Below are 21,213 nucleotides of genomic sequence, written 5' to 3'. Positions count from 1 at the left end.
GCAGTCTATGCCTTAAATCCTGCAGAGAAATGGAGAAGAGGGGAGGCGACAAGAAGGTGAAGCGAAGGAACCCAACAACAGAGAAAGTAAAGAAGAGAGCCCTGGTGAGAAGGTGTTTTTAGTGGAATTAGATTGTTCCTGAATGTGAGTCAGGCTTTCTGCTTGAGTTTAATGGTGATGGATGGTCCACCACTTTGAAACAATAGGGCACACAAAGATGTTCTGTTCAGTACAGTGAGGCATTCGCACACACTCAGAATACACACTTTTCAACCTATAAGCTTTGAAACTGGGTTTATGTTTCTTGAAAAGGTTCCCAGGGTGGCTAATTAGTTCATGAAGATCATAATAATCAGTCGAAACAATAAAAAATAATATATTTTAAAAGCAAATTTCCGAATAAGTTCAAAGCAGCTGTGAAAGATGGAAAACATTTCCAGTAACTAACAGTTAGTTAGCTAACGCTTTTTTTTTTAAAGGAAATATTCTTCTCCTACACATTTATTAAGGAAGTGTAGATGATTTGAACTTGTTTAAGGAATTAGAAAGATCACTGGCAAAGTAATTTATTGGCCCTGCTCAGTAATTACATTGTAATTACATTTAGTTAGTGTGTTAATTATAATCTGATTACCATGAACCAAAAACCTGCCCCATATTATATGTCCATACGCTCAAAGGGACAACATTTTCTATGTTGTGTGAGCATTCACAGTTCTTTTGGTGACTGCCTTTGATTCTAGTTCAACCAGAAACTTGGTTACCTTGACACACGGAGGAGGCTGACTTGGTGTCTTGTTGATTTTGTTAGAGGTTTACATTAAATAAAAGGTCTTGTAAGTTTTCCCCCTCATTCAGCTCAAAACAATAAGCAACTTTATAGTTTATTACCAAAGATCAAAACGATCAAACCTTTGAGTTTGAGTATCTTTTAGAAAGCATTTCCAACATTTTTCATTGTGCCCTTTGCCAAAAATCAGTGACCAGTTGGGAACGACTTCTGTATATATATATATATATATATATATATATATATATATATATATATACATGTATGTATGTGTTTGTGGGAGTTGGAGGAACTATGGCTTAAATGAAAGGAAAGGGTTGATATACGTTTTTTAATACATGGATCTTTGTAAATTGAGTGGTTGAATTAAGTAGACACGTTTGTGATTCTCAGCACAGCTGGATAGTGTTCTTTCAGTAGGTTGCTGGAAAGCTGCAAGACATACAGCTGCGTCAGCTGCTGTCACCTTCCAAATCAGACATATATAAAGCAATATTTCTGCATATGAGCTGCTGCCTGTATCATCGTTTGCACAGATGTCACTGCTGGCTGACGTCCTATCTGATGTTTCTCACTGGGAGTTGACCTGGCTTCTGTGGATACTGTGCTAAAAGTCTCTCACCAGCATAATTCTTTTGTCCATCTGCCTCCTCATTTTTCTCTCCTCATTTGTCTTTTGTTTGTCACTGCTTTGAAAGTTCTTTTTTCTTTATACACACACACGCGCACACACATGCATGCACACACATATATGCATTTATATATATATATATATATATATATATATATATATATGCATGTATATATATATATATGGACCTACTGCTCAACACAAATTTGCATGAACCGGCTGTCAGTGTTGATTAAATGGCCTGTTCTTCTCAAATTGATGATTTAATCTAAAATCAACCATCTTCAGAAGGAGGGCTCTAATTTACGTCAGCCTCAAGCAAGCCACGTAAGATTTAGCGTAGGCTATGTGGAACACTTCTGGTCTTAATGTGACAGCACCTAAATCAAGGCAAAGTGTTAATATGCCTTCCAGCTAATAACAGTCTCTTAAGGAGTTGTCATGTTCAGTAAATGTTAATTACTAATTTTGTCTCTTTCCCACATTGACATGTTTTTTTTTTTTTTTTTTTCCCCCCCGAGTCCTCTCTGCTTCCTGTTGTTTCCTGTTCACTTGTTTATTGATTTAACCTGACCGTAGGGTCTGCTAAGTATATGCCCACGCTGTCAGTCACAGAATGCAGCATGTAACACACACACACACACACACATAAAGACCAAGACACAGATAATGTTCCCAATGGACCCTCAATGAGTCATTTTGCTGGGAGCTATGTAATGTGTCACCTGCATATGTGTATTCATTAATTTGTGTGTATTCACCCTTTGCGAATATTTGTCTTATGAATTATTTTCATCCATCCCTATATTCCCACAACTCATTTTCTGTGTTTGGATTTTTTTTCCCCACACTGCCTTTCTCCATTTCTTTCCGTTTTACATTCATTTGCTCTCGTCAGCAACTGCAATTCTTCATGACATTTTTCCCATAATCCTTGAGTACCAGGAAGTTAAGCCCTGCAGGAGCCTGGCTGACATTTAGGAAGTGCTCTCTAAGCAGGATAATTGAAATGAGGGCCTTTATATACAGAGGCATACTTACGATTAACACCTACATGAAGGCACAGTTGGAAATGCAGATACTGTTTTTTTTTCTTTCAAATTTATCCTAAAACACACATCAGTTGCATTTTGCCTTAAACATATATAGGTTCATATGCATTTAGAGTATGAAAATACTTTAGCAGAAGTACTGTTTTGGTAACAGTCTGTAAACATCTGGAACTGAGGAGACTAGTTAATGAAGCTTGGGCTCCGTTCACACTGCAGCTCAATTCCAATTTTTTTGACCCATATCATATCTGATTTTTAAATCACAGTCTTAATGTATCAAATCAGATTTGTTTTTTTAAATCCCACCCAGGCCACTTTCATGTGTGGTCTTAGATTGGATACTTGTCCGATCTGTGTGGAAGCGACCTCAGTCTGAACAGTCATGCCGCATTCCATCCGACTTCAACATCACAGAAGTCGCATCACAATTTTGCTGTTTCACAATATTTACTGTTTTGTTGTCTCTTCCTTTTTTATTGTAAATGAAAACTACAACAAAACACCATCACTTCAAATATATGAACGAATTAGGCAAAGGGAGGGACGGGGTGTATTTACTATTAGAATGTGTTAACATGTGAGTCGGGTCATCTTTTATGTCCTATATCATCAGGTCGGGTCCATATTTCACTGGAAGATATCCACAGGTCAGGTTTGGTAATCATCCTAACAGGTTCCAATGGGTACGGGTGGTAAAATTGGACCTGTGCAGGACTCTGCACAGATGAACTCTGCTGCATTGTCTGTACGTGCCTCTGTACAGAAGTAAGAGCCAATATTTTCACCAAATATCTAATTTTGTGCTTGTCTATATGGTCTGTCTTGTGAAAAGTGACTATCTCTGCTGTTGTTCATAAATACTCTCAATTATTGACATATCTGCTTATTTGAGACATCAAATTGTGATCTTCTTGGTAAATTACTTTGATTATCATTGAAATAAATAGTAGTGCCACATGTTGCAGCTCAATTTTGAAAACTCAGCTGCAAAACTAGACAGTCCCATTGCTGCTGTTGGAAAGTATGCATCTTCTATTGAGTCCTATATGCCCTCCTAAATGGCAAACATAGTTACAATTACTAGTCATTATAAGTGAATATCATTTTATTAAATGTTATTGGTTTTGGGGATAATCTTTGCAACCTCTAAAGAATGTTTGGATCACAGGCATTAACATCTAGCCCTATATCAGGTTTTCTGATATTTTTTAAACCTCATTTGTACTTCAGGAAAATTCAACAGGTAAAGCTTAATAGTAGCTAAAAATCTAGATTTCGGGTCATACAAAAAGGTATTTGTTGGCAAAATGAAGGTGGTGAAGACCACAATCAACGTTTAGTTTGACAGGTTCATAATTGTTTTCATGTTATTGGAAAAACAAAAATTATTTTTCTTATTTTGATTCTTTTCCTTTTCGCTGCCGCCTGCATCTACTGCATGAAACTGAGAAACTGAGATTTAATGCAATATGTTGGTTTTGTTAGATGGGCTGTTTTTGTTATTTTTTATTTCCCCATATGTTTTAACTGAATTCTAATGAATTGCCTTAAACTGATGCTGTCTGTTAAGTGCCTTGAGATGACTTTGTTGTGAATTGGTGCTACACAAATAAATTGAATAGAAATGTTTCTGTGCAACAACATCACAAAGATGTGTGCAACTAGCCTTTAAAGATGGATAGAAATTTTACAGAATTCTAAAAGGATCACAGCCATTTGCTAGAGAAGGAACATTTTGTGGATCAAGAAAAGTAAAAGAGCAAATTAAAGTGCTGCAAGTCCCAAAAGCAGAAAAGTCTCTGCAGTGCTCCCTTTATGTCTCAGAAAGCATAATTCTAATCCTGTGTCATTTGACTTATTTCTTAAAACTACATAGAGAACAGCATGAAGAGTTTCCTTTAGAGAAAACATTTGTGACATTCTAAATGTAGTGTATGAGACCATGCAACTACTCACAAAGAAATGGGACGGGTATCTTAGTCTGGGACAGTGGCTTGGATGGATTGCTGGCTTGGGTCATATCTGTTGTAGTAAAATTTATCATCACATACTGCTGAGTGTTTAGATGTACTTAGTATAGTGACATTTAGGGAATCGCAAATCATATATCAAATCATAATATTCCAAAACTATTCTTGGAAATAAAAGTTTTAAATGTCCTGCACAGAAACTGTAATTTCTGTTAAAAGTGCCAAGTAGTAAAGCCTAACTTACCATAAACGTTTTACATGTCAGGCCCAGTGAAACTAATGTGACCACCTTGTTGCTGATATAGTCCACTAGTCCACAAGTTTATATCCAAACTATGAAATAGGCTTTCACAACTGAATTATGTAAATATTAAGCTAACAACAATTAAACCATTTTTTTCAAAGAAACTGAAAATTTAAGTTTATTAGGGAACATAATCCTATGATTTACACTCCTATGACTGCCAACGCTGTTTTGTCACCTGGTTTTAGACAACATCCAATCATTTTGTTTTTTTAATCATGAAAATCACCTTTACTTCAAGTTCTATTATGCAGCTTATATTATATACAGGCAGAGTCTTGATGGTTAGAAATATTCTTTTTTTTTTTTTTTTTTACCCTAAAAAAATCAAAAGTTATCAGACGAAAAGTGTTCACTGCAAATCTATATTTCAGAGGCTGGTTTCCAGTTAAATCAGAGTAATCCATCTGTCTTTCTTTTCTTTAGTCTTTGTAAGTTTCTACAAAGAAGACACTGATGTCTTTCTGAATCTTTTGCTTCAGTCAGGCACTCAACAGCTCGTCTCCATTTTAAATGCTTTTTCTCTCTTTTTGAACCACTTAAACAGTCCATGGTCATTGACTGAGCTTTGTTTAACACCAGTGCAGTCACATATCTAACATCATGTGCATTTTTCTTCTGGTGTGAGCATTTTGGTGTGAGCAAAAAAAAAAAAAAAAAAAAAAAATATATGTGTGTGTATATATATATATATATATATGAAAGAAGAAAGAAAAAGCTTTTAGAACAAGCTTTGCTGAATCACATTTTATTGTGTATATTGCCTCTGCTCCCTAAAAGCTTGTGAATTTCTTCTCTCCCTTTTCTATACTTTGTCCATCAATTCATCCTTCCTTCCAAAATCCCCTCAGCTTTTTAGTTTTACCCCCAAAGCCTTATTAGAGCTCCTTCTGCGAGTGTACATGTTCAGCAGTCTCTCATGCACTATATCCTATTTTTTCTGTCGCTCTTATCCTTCACTATCTCCCCCCCCATCTCCACTCCCTACACCCCCAATAACAGCCTCTGGCCATAATAAAGTTTTACAGATGTGAGTTCGCAGACATTGTGTGGTGGGTTTCTATGTGTTCACTTACGTGTGTGCGCGCATTGGCAGACCTTCAGACCTGTCAATGTCTCTCTGTGTCAAACAAGGGTGCTGGCATTCTGCCGTCATCTCCACTCTATCACATTCTCACATGCATAATTATGCAAACTAGCAGACACTTAAGAAATGTCAGCATACTGGCCCAAACTAGGCACGGAAAGAAATATTGCAAAGTAATTACTGCTTTAGCAAAATGATCTGATTGGCTTCCTGGCACTTGCTTGGGTGCATGTGTGCGTCAACCTTTGCTGTTCACTTTGTAGCCCAACCTTTGCATTTTAGCCCTTTTAGCCTGCCAGTTTGTGTCTGGGCTGCTCTCTTATTTAGCTGTCAAAGAAAGATTTCATAAAAGAACTTCCTGGTTAGGGCAACAATCAACTTTGTAATTTCCAGATAACATGGAACCAAAATCTAAAGGTTTCGGACTTCTTTGTTACATCATTGATCAGTGTTGGAGATCTCTTTAACCTCTAGTCTGTGTGCCACTCATGACAAATTCAATTGCGCTAATTATCACATCATATGAGGAATGTAAACTAGTAAAAGCCACAGTATGGTGTTAGGTGATACATCCAGCTATGTTTTTTTTGTCTTATCTGATCATGCTGGTGATACTGCACAATGCAATTTATTCTTGACTGCTATACCACATATTTTCTTTAATTTTGTATGGTGATTTTGATGGTATGGTAGGTATATATGGTAGGTGATGTTTTTCCACTATATCAGAATATAACAGATAGAGCCCAACCGAATAATCAGCCAACCAATTAAGTAGCCCGATTATAGCCCTTAAATAAGCATAATCGGCTGTTGTTTTGCCGAATAAACATCAATAAATTCTTAATTACTCATAAAATAGTAAATGCTGTCAACTGTCGGAGTCGTGCAGAATGATGTTGTTGTGCTGTTTGTTCACTAGATGGCGCTCTGGCTCCATACAACACTCAGTTCTCAAGTGGCGCTTGACGACAGGTACTTTTATAATGACATTGTGAAATTAAGAATGTCTCAGCATGTCATGAGTTTCATTTTAAATCTGTTTGCCATGTGTCATGATAGTGACCCATGTTTCATCGCGTTGGTCACACTTTACAGTTACGTTGCATTTCTGAAGTTTTGCTAACCTAGCATAAGATACTCATTATCTGTATATGTTACATTGCTATGGTTACGCCAAACTAGCATAGCGTTAGGTAACAGCTTAAAAGCCAATACGTAACTGCAGAAATTAAGTAATTGTACAAAGAATTTGAGAGTACACAAGGAGCATTCATCACTCCATCAGCTGTGTGTGGAGACGCAGTCAAGGAGGAGCAATGTGAACGTAAAGAGGAGGGGGAAAGTTAAAATGATGAGTATTAATCTGTCCTCAGCAACTGTCATGATGTCATGTCACTTTTAGTTTTACTTTGTCAGAAAATACTAGAACTTGACTCAGTGTTACGGACCCCTTCTGGTCTAGGGGTGGAAGGGGTTGAGTAACACAACAAGCCGGTGTTATGATCAAAAATAACAATAATTTATTTACACAAATGTTCAATATTTACAAAAACTTAAAGTGTCCTTATCAGGTAAATTACAACAATAATAAACAAAAGATGACCTATAAAAGGAAAACGCACGCTAACCGGCGGCAAATTATAACTCGCTTACAAAAAACACAAAGGAAACTTAACCAAACAAGAAACTATAGTGTCAAACAAAACAAACAATCCTAAATAACAAAAGGAGGGGAGTTTCTCCTAATGAGAAAACTCCCAAACAATCAATCACTATATATCACTGAAATTACAATCCGTCTGTTGAACAGTCCAGTCAGAATTCTAAAGGTTCAAGAGCCACCAAGTGTCCTCAGACACATAAACCATACAAACAGCTCAAAGAAACCACACAATGTACAAACTACTCAGAGAACCCAACACGAGGCGAACTGTGTCCTAGTGACACAGTTGCCATGAATAATGACAGGTCCTCCTATTTAAGGGCGAGGCATCTCTCAATGATTTCCAGCTGGGATGAGCGGGAGCAGTAGCGACCAATCGGTGAGGCGGAGGGGAGGAACTGCAGCTTCTGGTCCACAGCCAATCCCGAGGCAGCACTGGCTCAGCAGCATTTGCATATCCAAGTCTGGAGTGACAGGCTGGAGGCCAATCCAAAAGGCCAGGGGCCATAACACTCAGGCTGTAACAGCAAGTTACTGTGTTGTAGTGCAGTAACATATGTGCTGGATTATTTAAGACCATTATGTGTTAAAAATGCAAATCTGTTGACATGTTCTGACATCTGAGAAAGACCTCTCTGGTTTTTATTTTTGTTTCATATGATTCATGACTTCATAGCCAAGAAAATAATAGAGAAGAGAAAAGGTGATCTAACATTAAAGGGCATTAGAGGGCTGTGTAAATAATGTTTTCCCATTAATTTAACTCATTTTGCTTATGAATAGCGTAAACCTATTTTCTAAATCTAAAGATAAATTCATCATTACGAGTAGCTATATTAATGCAAGCTTCATAGGAAAAACAAATTCACAATGCAAATTTAAAATAAATGAAATAAAAGTTTGTATTCCTTTTTTGGAAATAATTGGCCGATTGATTATTAGATTTTTTTTTTTTTTATTTTATTTTTTTTCCGAATCGGCTGGACTCAAAAAATCCATATTGGTCAATCTCTAATAACAGATAATTGTCACAGAAAAAATACATTATATTCCTCATTTTCACTTAAAATCTACGTCCTTGTCTCTGCTTTTTTGAAACCTATTTCTATGCACTTCGTTCTCCTGTCTTCTCTCCAAGTCTTTCTCCAACATATACTACCAGCTTTTCTCAAGTTCTTTCTTTGTGTGTCTGTCGTTTTATCTCAGTTTGTCACCATTTCTCAAATTTGGCTGCTATAAGAGCAGATGGCCCTAATCCTCAGCAATGTAAATTGTCTTTATTTAATAGGAAAAAACATGCAGACAGAGTGAAAGATGTGAATTTATAAAAAAATGAGATGTATGTCAAATGACACATGTGACCTGCAGAGTCAGGAAACTCTGAGTTTCATGGCCTAAAATCTTCAATGACAACAAGCAATAATAAAGAAATATGTGTGCTTGGGCTTTTGCAGCATTTTGACGACTTGGCCTTTAGTATAAGGTGCATGCATCTCCATTGCACAAGCACTTGTTCAGAAGACATAAAAAGATCATACTGATTGAAAGATAAAACAAAAAAGCACAACAGTTTGCATTACAGATCATACCAAAGTTAGATCAGTCAGTTCACAAAATATAAACACTTTCTTTTTACAAAATGGAGATCAAAACCTGAATCAAACCTCACGGCATGTGGGTTCTGAAAGAGTACCATCCAAGTTGGCAGTCATAAAAACAACAAATACCATGTTAACTATATAATGCAGTTCGATTTCTGAAGTGATCAATAAACCTGCACAGCATTAGGTTACAAGAACAAACTGCATTTTCCTCATAGCTCTTCTCTCCCACTGACTGCAAAGGTTGACTAGCTGAAGCCATCAGAGCGTGCTTGAATATAGCTGCGCCTGCATTTAAACTATAGGCTTACTCAATTGGAGTTGAAAGGATTTTAATCAATGCTAGACTAATGCAGGTGTTGTAAAACCTGGAGGATAGGGATTCAGAGATGCTGATCATTCTGGTAGTCAATGTTCCTTTAAAATATTGTGTAAAAGAATCATACTTGGAGTAACAGACAAAATGTAGTGTTTTTTGTATCCTAATTTGAATGTAGCTTTTTAAATTTTTTATTTATTTATTTATTTTTTTTTAAAAAAACCTTTCTTGTCCAGCATCATAGCAAGCCGAATGATCGTCTGGTTGCTGTGTTGTGCCAAACAAATTGGCTCCAAGGGGAGGTTTATGGGTATAAGACTCCTCTTGCTAATCTGATTAATTTTTTAATTTATTTATTGTTATTTATTTACTTTGAATCATGGAATCTATGTAATCTTGCTGGACAGAAAAAGGAGGAAGACAACAAAAAGAAGCAAAAACGAAAGCAGAAAGAAGAAAGAGAAGACAAAAACACAACAGATAGAAGGAAACGACCCTTCAGCCCAAACTATCACCAAACAACCAACTGCTACACCTGTACAGAAACACACCAGAGATTTTCTTACAGCTTTTACAAAAAACTGAGCTGACAGTAATCAAGAGTTCCTAAAAAATAGCAAAAAAAAAAAAAAACATATGACAACATCAACCAAAGTACAGATACTCACTCAGAAATAAAAACAAAAGTATCTCTTAGTGTATAAACCGACCGGACAACTCGGTGACTGTGTCAGCATGCAGAGTATGAGGAATGAGGAGTGATCAGTGATGACGAGTGGTGAGTGTGATCGTGCAAATGCGACCGCACCTCTACAAAGGCTAGATGCAGACTAGGATGGCCCAGAGACCCGGGCCAACAGCAACAATCCCAGAGCAAGAACCCAAGCCCCCCCATCACGGAGATGACCCTGGACCCACCAAGTGATTGGCAGCAACAGTCAGAGTCAGAACCCCCCCGCAGTCACGGGGCGACCCCAGCCCTAAGAGCCCAGAGGCGCCCAGAGCAAACTTCCCTTTAGAAGATGAGCTGCTGGCGGCACTAGGCTCCCCCATTCCCCGGGAGGCCCGCCAGGCCAAGACAGGCCAGGAGTAGCCTTCCTCTACGATCGGGCCACACAGCCAATAAGCTGCCACCATTTAAATGTAGTTGTAATGTGTTGTGTTGGGAAAATATTAACGGCTACATTATTCACCTTTAAATCTAGTAATTACAACTTATCTTTTGCAGGTAATCTTGGTTGGACTCTTGTTGTATTAAGAGTAACCTGCGTATGATCCCAAATGGCCTAATATTTGTATTTTAGCATATACTATAGCAGTATATAACAGTAGGTAAGCATCTCTAAACATGGGGGCTTTCAAAGGCTGCCAGGGGGTGCTGGGAGCATAATATTTGTAAAGATTAGCATCTCTCAGCATGGGTAGTATGTCCCATGTTGAGAGACGCCTGCGTGTTCAAAGGCCACCAGGGGGCGTTGGTAGCATTATTCTTAAAAATGGGGCATTGAATTGTTTTTACGGGATGGCAATCCATTGTTTGATTTTGATGATCAAACAATGATCCAACAGCATACCATGGATAGATGGATGGAACAAAGCACACTATAAATAATTACTCTGTTTTGACTCTTCAGTTTCATATGTGTAACTTACATACAGGCTTAATAAACAGGATGTAAATCACATCACACTTAATAAGCTCTGCTGAATCATGTATTCATGAACTCTGCAGCTGGAACAGATAACTTAAAGCCCATTCAAGTTTCAAAATATGACATGTCTGACACTGACAAAACAATTTAAAAATCATGTGACAGCTACACTCAGCTATGAAGTCACGATGCATTTCCAAACTTCATCAAGGATCAATTTTCCATAGATGATGTATATGTGCTGATAAAAAAATATATATATATATATATATATAAATAAAAGAAATTTAAAAAAACACTCTGGACAGAAAAAAAAGGTTTTTAAAAGTTTTTGAAAACTTTTTAAATGTCCATATGAAGACCATTTAATTCAGAGATTCACTAAATATTCTTAAAGTTCAGAACTCAGATAACTCTTTGGTAATTGAACCTACAAAAAACACCGGATACGACTCAGAAAATAGTGCAATGATGGTAGATTCAGCCTGTGTAGCTGTGCACATTGCCGTGATAGACAGGAAGTTCTCAGCTTAACACCGCAGCAGGAAAAATAATCCAGCTGCTCCTCGCTGGGTCCCATGAGTTTCTATCGTCACCTCACTGGGAAAGTTTTAAAAACCTCTGGCATTTTTGCCTGATTTTCCACTGGTTGACGTCTTTTCCGAAACACACACTTTGTCCGCTGAAGAAAGTGTGCACCTGTGTGTGTGTGCACAAGTGTCTATGCGTGTTTCATCAGGGTGAACACATTGACTTCACAAAGAGCAGCTGTTACATGCTGTCATGTAAATCAGATAAATAACAACAGACTGTTTAGTTTTTATTAAAAGAACATAATTTAAACTTGTTCTAGAGGAAAAGGAAAGTCAAATGACTTCTGTTGTGAGTTGATGCTGTTTAAAAGATGCAGATTAAAATAACTTAACACGCATCCCCAAGACCGTTTTAAATTATAATGAAAATCAGAAGAAAAAAAAAATCAATCTCAGCAAAAGATTGGAATCTAGGTTTAAAACCAGCAGTGTGAACATAACCTTACACTACGTTTTAATGGTGGGGGGGCATTAGGGGAACTATATATTAGACAGAGGAGCTTTGGCTCAAAACAGGGTGAGAAGCACTGGTAAAGATCATAACAGTTTGTTTAATTTTACAGCTGTTTGAAGCCTCTGAAATATCTCAGTTTTGTAGCTGTGATGTAGCTCTTCTTCCTCAATAACCTGCATTTGCTTTGTCTTTCCTCTTCTGCTGTAGGGATTTACAGTGGAGTGCCCCATAGGGAGTAAACAGTCAGGGGCTAAAACACTTTCAAAGGGATTTCTTGTTTTCCTTTGTAACAGACATATTGCGTGTTCTTTGAACCTGATGTTCAAAATGCACAATAACCGTCACAGACCAGAGCTGCTTCGTTGGGATTTGGTCAAACTCCATTTCCAATTATCTGATCATAGACAGGTTGATACTTTCATCAAGAGATCAGATAATGACTCTGCCTCAGGGGTGTTATCCTGCCTTTAGGGAGGCCTTTACAGACTTCAAATGGCTTTTAGCAAAGGTTACGATTATTTTCATTTCATGTCCATATGAAGTGACATATTGCACGGTTTCTGCCGATACATACCGATGAAAACATCAGGTTGCTGTTGAGAATCATTTATTGCCTTACTTTTGTCAGAGTCAGCATTTAATAGCAACCAAAGTCAGCATTATTATCAAAGAAAAATATAAGCGTGAATAACAGCATTATGGTTTTTGCAAACTAGCTAATAAAAATTTACAAGGGAACAAACATCTGCTTTCAGAAGTGTGGGCAAATAGATTTATGAAATGCCTGGGTTTCAGATAATTTAGTGCATCTTGTAAAAAGGCTTTTAATTGTCAATGATTTGCAGTAGTTAAGTTTTTTTTAATGCCTTCGCTGATGAGATCCAATTTTACATTGACCTTCTTAAACATATGCACTAATTTTATTAATATAAAATTTTCTCATTTTTAAAGCCACTAATCTATATTAATTCAGTTGTATCAGTCAGTGGATTTTTCTTGACATGAAACTGTTGAATACAGAAATATATTAACCAAATCCAGCTGATTTGCATATCTGAAATAAGGGAAAGACAGTGACTTGCTTTCAAAATTTTGACACCAATCTGTTATCCGAATCCTTCCTAATTTCACACAACACTTTGCTTGATTATTGTTATTCAAATTAACTTTATTTTTATTTTATTTATAAAGCATTTTTCATACAAAACGTAGCACAAATATGAAAACAGTTTTGGCACATTAAAAGCATGTCTTCACACTCCCAAATACATGACTCTAACAATTTTAAAAACACCCAATCCAAATCGCTTTCTCTCTCCCTCTCTATCTCTTTCTCTCTCTCTATCTCTCTCTCTCTCTCTCCCTCCTTTCACACACACACACACACACACATGCACACAGACACACAACATGGTTGGCCTAAAGCCAAAGTAAAACCATTCACAGCCATTAGGCATTTTTAAAAATCCTTAGAGTTGGTTAAAAACAGCTCTCTCTAAAACTTTGGAGATAAAAGAGAATTTGAATATTAGTCTAAAAGCTGAAACTGATGGATCCAAACTTTTCTTCTTTATAAGAGATCTTGAGATACAAGGTTGATCTAAAAAGCATCGATCTTACTTCTAAAGTGGTCAGTAAAGTCCTCACATGCACCGTCGGTGGTGGCATAGAGGACTTGTTAAAATGTATGTTTATTAAAAGATTGATTGTTCTCAAAATTAATTATGGGTTGTTTTAATTGCAATGAGAGTTAGAAAGTGGCATGTTCTTGCTCATTTAACTGTATTATTGTTTATTTTGAGTTAATGAAAATTTTCTAAATGGATTGTTAATGTAGTTGTCCTCCATTTCCCTTATGCTACCCTGTAATTTCTTCAGTCTCTTAATTTCATAATTTCTCCCTGGTGTTGTGGGTTTTGCTCATATTTATTTTTTATTTTGAACGGAACAACAAAGTCAGCTATTTAAGTTTGCTGTTAAAATGATCAACAATAAGCCCCTGAAGCAGCAACCCCAGGAGAGGAGGCGGAGGACCCTGCCAAAGCAACCATGGAAGTGAAGGCAGGGGTCCCTGCAGCAGCGGCCTTAGGAGGAAACACAGTGGTCCCAGGCCCCGCAGGACCACATTCTCGAACTAAACGGTGTTGAGTCTCAGGTGTGGCCACTCCCTAGGGTGCTGCCGACACTTTGCACACTTTGGTTTCAGTGTCGACAGAGCCAGTGTTTGGCCAAGTGTTGCTTAATGTCAAGCCTTCTTTCCAGGTAGCCATTGGGTCACAGCTGGATGGTGGAGCGGTCACCCTTCATCAGGTGCTGACAGAACTTCAAAGCAGTTGGAGAGAACAAGTCCAGCACAGTCTGAGGTCTTCTTCCTGCAGCAGATCACCTCTGACCAAAGCGGGTGCTTTGGTGTTGAACTCAAGGAGGGCCGGGATGAGGTGTCTGGATCTGAAGAGTTTCCTTTAGTGAAGCGATGTTCATGGACTGTTGGTGGGCCAAGTAAAAACAGACTATTCAGCGTTTCATACTTAGACCTCAACTGATCAGGGTTTACGGAAATCTTCTTTAAGGTTGGTGATTTGCTTGTCAGTGTTTATAAACTCCAGATCGTCATTAAGAGGTGCTATGTCAGCCATTTCACGCCTGTCCAGGATTCAAACCAAATTAAAACTTTCTCTGTTTTAGAATCACGATTAAAAAAATGCAGGCAATCTAACATTTAAAAAAAAATACTGGTAACACAAGTAAAAACAGTAAAAACTTTCATGGTCTGTGTGTTTTTGATTTAGTGTTACTCCTTTTGGGTTCATTGTCTTGGTCTGGTTTCCTGCTTTATTTTGTAGTTCATTCCCTTTGGGTATTATGTTTTGTTTTGATTCCTGTTCGTCAGCTCACCTGGTTTAATTAGCAAATTCACCTCACCTGGTCCCTCTTAGTTTCTCTATGTATTTATACCCCTTGGTTCCAGTTTTCCTCTTCCAGTTCATTGTAGGACTTCTTGTCAGGTTGCTGCCATGTTTCGCCATCATGTCTCCTGTTTTCGTCTCTGTAAGTTTATTTCTCATTATGGATTAAATCCTTTATTCTTCCACCAGTCTGCGTTCTGCTTCGTCAACCTGCATTTGGGTCCTCAATTCTGCTTCTTTAAGTCTCATTTGTCAAAATCTGAAGGAGCCAAGTTTTTCTTTGTTGCATGCACTTGATCTATACTCAATGAACAATTTTTAGAAACACATCTGAAATCAGATGCAACCTCCAACTTCCACTGTGTTTTCATCACCTCTTTTAACACTGCCAAACAGATGACACTTTAAATGATATTCTATATTTGCAATGCTGAGGGAAGCAGCTGAGGTGATTGCAAATGATCTTTACCATCTGTTGGTTTCTTTTAGCTGCACAACAAAAACTACTTAACCAGAAATTTGTGAAACATAATGAAGTGATGAAATATGAACACAGGAAAAGATCATTAGTTATGGCTGTGGATCAGGGCCACTTTTGTTACAGGAGCAGTTTAAGATTGCCAACCTCCACCAAGTCCCAAGGGAAAGGTTGTGCCTTGCCCTTCCACTGATTTTAAAGCCGCTCCATACATAACTTTTTGAATAATCCTGCTAAGCATAAAGTCTCTGGTGGAGGTAAATACTGTGAGATACATTGGTTAAGTGAAAGGTGTGCTCCTATGATGACTTCTTTTTATTCAGGACATTGTGGTTGATGGATGTGCTCTGGCCCATATCACGCTTAAAAATGTTTCTTATAGTATATTGATTTGTGAAACTATAAGGAACAAACTGTGTTGGTGATAATTTACTCATGACTCTGTGATGAGACCATTTCTCATATATGTGTTGACATATGTAGCCTTTTGTTGCATTTCTCCACTATTGAAACTAATTTTGGCAAGGTCAGATGATTCAATATTTATTTTTTGTTAGCCATTACTGAAAGGTATTCAGACAGGATTAGGTACTTCTAAAAAGTGTCACATACAACTTGCAGTTTTGTAACTTACCCACAACAGATCCTCTTGCAGATTTTAAACTTGGTAAAACAAAACAAGCTACAGTGAAACATGAAAGAATGGGGGGAAAAAAAAAAAAAAAAAAAACTCAGCATTTTTACTCTGATTTTTTAGTGGAGTAAATTAGGCACAGATGCTACAGGACCATATTCTTCAGAAAAAAAGAAGAAAAGAAAAAAAAAACTCCTGTCTAAATTGAAAATATATAATCTCCTTATTTTCTCATTTCCTTTCCTTTAATTTATTTTACCATCCATATTCTGTCGTCAGTCTGTCCCTTTTTGATTATCTCGCATTCTCTTTTCCTCTATTCTCTTTTCTACCCCTCACATCTCCAACTGTAAATTGAGAGCAATCAGTTCCTGTAACCTCTCCCTTCTGCCTTTCAAACACAAAGTTTAAAAAAGGGAGAACAACTATTTGGCACCTTGTCATCAGCTTTCTCAAATATACGCTGGATAAGTTTAAAGAGACATAGCCTGAAGTTTAGATATGTAAAAAATGAAGATGTAATGGTACAGTAGATCATAAAAATGAATGATATCAAAGATTATAAAAGTGATGGTGTTTTTTGATCACGAGTTTTTATTCTTTTAATTGGTCACTGCTCTGAGTTCTCCAATTTGCTGTTTCAGATTCCTTCACAAGGACTTTAGGTTCATTTAATAACTTGTGTTTTTATGTTTTGCAACTAATTGGAAAGTTTCTCACTTAGTATAATTTAATCTTGCCAATAACATTGTGTGAAACGTATTCACTCTGCAGAAAAACCACCCAAACAGTCTCCTAGGTTTTTTCAGTCATTCATTTTCTATACGGCTTAGTCCAATTCAGAGTTGTGGAGAAGCTGGAGTTTATCTCAGCAATTAGCAGGCGAGAGGCAGGGTGCATCCTGGACAGGTCGCCAGTCCATCGCATCGTTCCTATTTTCTCTATAGTCAGTTTACATTTGATCAAGTTTAAACTTAAAGATGACATTGACAATTTGACTTGAATTGTCATGCTTGTGTTTCATGAAGCACTACTGTGTTCATAGCAACAATAGAATGAATAATGAAAATTAAAAAAAAAAAAAACAGAGTTAGCCATAAATAAAATGGAACCAAAATGAATGAACAATTTCTGAGCTGGCAGCATCTGATGCTCCTGCTAATTTTGCTGTGGGAGGATAAGTTGTAAGGTTGGCTGGCAGCTGGCATACCCAATGCATCTTTGGCACTACACTGCGAGATGACTCATGACTGAAGGTCCTCCACTGGACTGACAGCTTGTCATGGAAAGGGGTGGAGGTCATTGTCCATTAAAACAGAATTTTTGCTTACATCCTTTCCTCCAAAGCTGCCAGTGGGCTCAATCCAATGTCAGAGCTATGGTCGTGTTTCACAGAGTCCATTTGTCCTGTCAGCTAATGTTGCCAGCCCTGCAGCAGACAGTAGAACAACAGTGACATCGACTCCAGCAGTGTTATAGAAAAGGTGCAACAGTGTATTGTATATTGTATAAGGAACAGGAAACTCCATAAGAAGACAAACCTGTTTGCTGCGTTAATTAGTTTTATGTGCAACAGCAACTCACTAATATCCATTCTCATCTTTAAAGTTGATTCTTTATTTCTTTTCCCCCCATATTTGAACAGGTTTTGCATAAGAACTTTAAGACAATTACAAACATCCTCTAGTGAAATTTTCTCAGCTGGGGGAAGCTTAATCCAAGGATATTACCATGAAGAGAAGTAAACTCCTGAAATGATATTTTAGATAACCTTTCATATGAATCATAATTTAAATAGCTTAATTTCCAACACTAATATTTGTCCTCTCAGCTTGTGCACCCAAAAAAGGAAAAAATGAAGCAACTAGGACGTAGTGGATGACCTTAATGTCTTTAAGATGGAAGTAAAGAAAAAAGTTTTTTGTGTTTCTAGTGTTTCATTTGGATGTACTGAAAATGGATTTTCAAAATAACTGTCATATATGAAAAAATCTCATGTATAATAGCAAATGGGATGTATATATTTTTCTGTTTATTCATTTAAAACATCAAGGAAGCTCCGTGAATTAGCACCAGTGTATTATCTAAATATTTTCTTTTTTATAACTAATCCTCTGTGGAGGATATATATATATATATATATATATATATATATATATATATTCCTATATTTTTAGTAAATGTATTTAACTGGATTATTCAAGAAGATTTAATCAGTCAGGTGTCCGTAGTATTTTCTACATTTTTGATTGTACATGTAAACAGTTTATGAATGTATGATTACAAATTGTAAAAACGTATAGTACTTATATAAATTCTTTTACATATTTGTATTTGATAGGCAGACAACGCCATGTGACAGCTACACCATGTTGTTTAGAAGCACACATTAAACCACAAACTGTAGACAAATAATTAAATCTTAAAGTTAAACCTTAATTCTAAACCTAATTCCCTAAAACATAAATAAGCAGTACATGATTAATTCACACGTGTTTCCTTGTGTTTTTCAATGATTACAGGCTTCAAGACTTTTAAGTCCTTCATCAAAAGACAAAGAACTCATTTGTCAACAAACAGCCAAGAAAAGAAGAGGAAGTGAGAGAGGTAAAGTGATATATCCACTGCATGTCATTGCTTTCTCTTTTTTAAATGTTTGAGCTCAGAAATGGTGTTTGCAGCTTATTGATAGTGCTAAACAAATAACAGGTGACATGGGTAAGCATAGCAGTATCTCCAAGAGGCTTCTTCTTTACACAGATAATCATGAAAAGAAAGGAGAAAAAAAATCTATCCTGCATTACTAAAAGACGAATCCGTGTTCTAAGGATATGTTTGTAAGGATAAGGATATGTTTTGAATATGTTTTAATGGTTTGCTTTAGATACGTTTATCAATGGAATTCTGTTGATAATACATTACAGAGGTGCTTCATTTCTTTCTATGCTTTAATTAAGAATTAATATAATAATTATAGGACTTATAAGGTGTTACTAAGCTAAATGGCACCATGTTCCTCCTGGAATCACAGTAAATAACATCAGTTTCAAGGTTAAGAAATGGATTAAAGCACATTTAGATAAAAGTGGGCTTGACGGTTGGAGGAGGCATTTGAGGGATGGATGGATAAACAGATAGGTGGATGGATGGGCTGAAGTGATGACAGTAGAGCAGAGCTGTATGAAAGCTTGAGATTGAGGAACCGGATCAAGACGGCATAAAATTTGACTGGTGATAGGATAGTAAAGAGATACTTTCACTACTTGTCTTTTGGAGCCAATGAGTACTCTTCATCCAGTCCTTCATCTGGGGATTGGGAGGCCATTCAGATGGCCAGATGACCACTCCTCCATCCCACCAAATAAATGGACACCCTACCGACATGCCAGGATGAAAAACTGAAAGGGGGGGGGTTGTTATCTTTCCTTTTGATGTGCTTCAGTTTTCTTTTGTTAAATCTCTAACCTGAGTTCATGAATAAAAACAAACAAAACTGCAGAAAATTAACAATTAATGAATGTGAGCTGAAACTGCAAATTATCATTTTCATTTATGGGTATTCATCTCTTAACTGGAGGAAGGGTTCAGAATTGCAACTCTTTAATACTTACAAGCCTCATTGTCAGCACCTCCAATATAATTAGACAATTCACTCCAGGGCTCTTTCAAGGAGAAATGAGGGCTGTTGCTTAACTGTTTTTTTGTTATTTAGGTAGATAAAATGTTTAGAGTTGATTCCAAGTGGGCAATTTACAGTTGGAAGGTGGAGCCATGAACCCACAACATGCAGTTTAACAGATTATTGCTGTGCAAAACCAAAGCAAACTCACAACATATTAATGACTTTAAGAGTGTCTGAATCAAAAAGTTAGGTATGTTATTTGTCTCATGGAAGTTCATAAATTAATGAAGTCCTTAAGAGGACTGGTGGTCTGTCTAGTCCCTGTCTCTCATTTAATGGTAGCTGAAACAGGCTCCGAGCCTTGGCCCTAAATATGACTAAAAAGTGAGGAAAGTTAGAAACAACACCCACATCAAATGCCCTACCAATCAAACAATACTTCTTGGATCCCTGCGAGAAGAAAGTTCTGCTTGGCATTGTCCCCATTCATGTCTGCAAGAGCAAAATGTCGTCATTTTGTTCTTGTGGCATCAAGAACAACATAAAAGTTCTTGCTTCTTGCTGAGTAGCCTATGTAACATTGAGAGTACAAAGAAACTGACTTTTATTTTGCATTTACAAATAAAGCCACGCTACAGCTAGAATCCAAGCACTGCCTTTTTAATGTGGTCATGTAGCTGAAAAACCTCTTGCCAATCAGGCTGTAGCTGAGGTTCTTTCAAAATTAATGAAAGCTTTTTTACATAAGAAACTACAACACATCGTGTTAAGAGCTGCTATGCCTTTAAGTTTGAGAAGGGGGAAATACTCCTGTTGGGTCTAGTTTTGAAGAAAAAAAATCATACAAACACTGTAAAGAGAAATCAAACTTTTACTCATTTCTACATTGACCTTCATACTTGTTGACCTTCATGTTGTCTTGAGGCAAGTAACATAGTTAATAGGATCACTTTTCCCAAAATAGAGGATAAAAACGACGAGTGACCTGTGTGAACTCATAACTACCTCTGAGGTCCAATAAACCAAAGTCCCTGTGCTAATTTTAAGAGATGTGCTACAAAGCTTTTTTTTTTTTTTTTACATAAACTACAATTGTTGAGAGCTGCTATGCCTTAAATTTTGAGAAGGGGGAAATACTCCTTTCCCCAACCCTCTTGTAGTCATAGACTGATCACACTATTCACTATTCTCTTTTTTTTTTTTTTTTTTTTTTTAAACCTGTCCTGTCCTGCATCATAGCAAGCAGAATGATAGTCTGGTTGCTGTATTGTGCCGAACAAATTTGTTTTGCCAAGGGGAGGCTTATGGGTATAAGGCTGCTCTTGATAATCTGATTTATTTATTTACTTTGACTCATGGAATCTATGTAATCTTGCCGGACCTGACCGGAGGGGACAGAACAAAAAGGAAGACAACAAATAGAAGCAAAAGGGAAAGCAGAAAGAAGAAAGAGG

At 37.0% G+C, this 21,213-nt stretch overlaps 1 long non-coding RNA gene across 1 annotated transcript in view; it reads left to right on the top strand.

Moving 5' to 3' along the window:
* Window positions 1-15,116: 15,116 nt before the first annotated feature.
* LOC121628221 overlaps window positions 15,117-21,213 on the top strand; it is a 31,799-nt gene continuing 25,702 nt past the window's right edge. The window contains exons 1-2 of the long non-coding RNA XR_006008111.1: window positions 15,117-15,167; window positions 18,660-18,744. This is a non-coding gene — a long non-coding RNA (uncharacterized LOC121628221). The remainder of the gene's footprint in view (window positions 15,168-18,659; window positions 18,745-21,213) is intronic.

Source organism: Melanotaenia boesemani, chromosome 17, assembly GCF_017639745.1.
Source record: "Melanotaenia boesemani isolate fMelBoe1 chromosome 17, fMelBoe1.pri, whole genome shotgun sequence".
NCBI lineage: Eukaryota > Metazoa > Chordata > Actinopteri > Atheriniformes > Melanotaeniidae > Melanotaenia > Melanotaenia boesemani.
The sequence above is the reverse complement of the archived record's forward strand: the minus strand, read 5'-3'. Positions and strand labels throughout refer to the sequence as shown.